Genomic DNA, 1,224 nt, shown 5'->3' on the forward strand with positions numbered 1-1,224 from the left:
GAGGGAATGAAGAGAACGGGAGGGAGGGGAGGGAAGGGTAAAAACGAGAAGGGGAGGGGAGGGAAGGGCAGGGGAGGGCAGGGGAGGGCACGGGAGCAGAGTGTAGTGGAGTGTAGGGTAGTGTATGGGAGTGTAGGGGAACTGAGTGAAGGGGAGGGTAGGGGAGCAGAGTGTAGGGGAACTGAGTGAAGGGGAAGGTAGGGGAGGTGTGTCTAGTGGAGTGTAGGGGAGCATAGTGTAGGGGAGTGTAGAGTAGTGTGTGGTAGTGTAGGGTAGTGTAGGGGAGGGGATTGTAGGTGAGGAGAGTGTAGGGGAGCGTAGGGGAGGAGAGTATAGGGGAGTGTAGGAGAGGAGAGTGTAGGGGAGCTTAGGGGGATGAGTGTAGGGGAGTATAGGGGAGGAGAGAGCCAGGGAAGGAAGTGGAGGGGAGGAGAGGGAAGGGGAAGGAGGGAATATTGCCTTATTTGTTGCCTTTTTACTGTCTTTGTATAGAGCCATGACAGGCAAAATAAACTATGTTGGTGAAAAGGACGTCTTTGTCTGGTGTGATTCCCGCTCCCCCAGTTTAAATTAATCAAGAATAATCTGCTCCTGGTTGAGGTCTTCCCTTACTAGTGCAGTGCTAGGACCTACGTGGTCAATGTGCTGAGGATGTGCAAGAGTCTTAGAAAACAGTCATGTTTTCCTCCCTCCTTGCTTCTTTATGAAATAAACATGATATCATCCAGCACTGGGCTGTTTTTCATGACGGAAATTCACTTCTACCCTGCACAACAAAGCTTATGATATATCCAGACCAGAGCTAAGCCGTCAGCTTGGGCAGCCACTGTCAGGCGTTCGCTTCTGTGCAGTCACCCCTTGGGGAAGCCACTTGCACTGGTTGCTTTCCTCACAAGTTTACCAAGTTTGCGTAAAGCTCCAAAGCTCAGGCCTATGCAGACACAGCCCTGCTGCCCCTTTAACACACAAGAGGGGGCTATTGTTCACAACAGCTTTGCCAGGGCTTCTCTCCGTTTTTTGTTGGAAATCCAGTCCTTGCTTGCAGATTGGCTTTTTCAATTCGGTGATTAGTGGGTACTGGAAGGTTCAAAAACAACACCTGACAATCTTGTCCATACGTAGGTAAGGAGAGATCTAAGGAAGGAACAGGTTGCAATACCTAAGGCTTATGCATGGCTCAAGCTTCCAGTTGAGCTGTGAAATCCACGCCTCAGGTCACTTGAG

This window comes from Anas platyrhynchos, chromosome Z (genome assembly GCF_047663525.1).
Source record: "Anas platyrhynchos isolate ZD024472 breed Pekin duck chromosome Z, IASCAAS_PekinDuck_T2T, whole genome shotgun sequence".
NCBI lineage: Eukaryota > Metazoa > Chordata > Aves > Anseriformes > Anatidae > Anas > Anas platyrhynchos.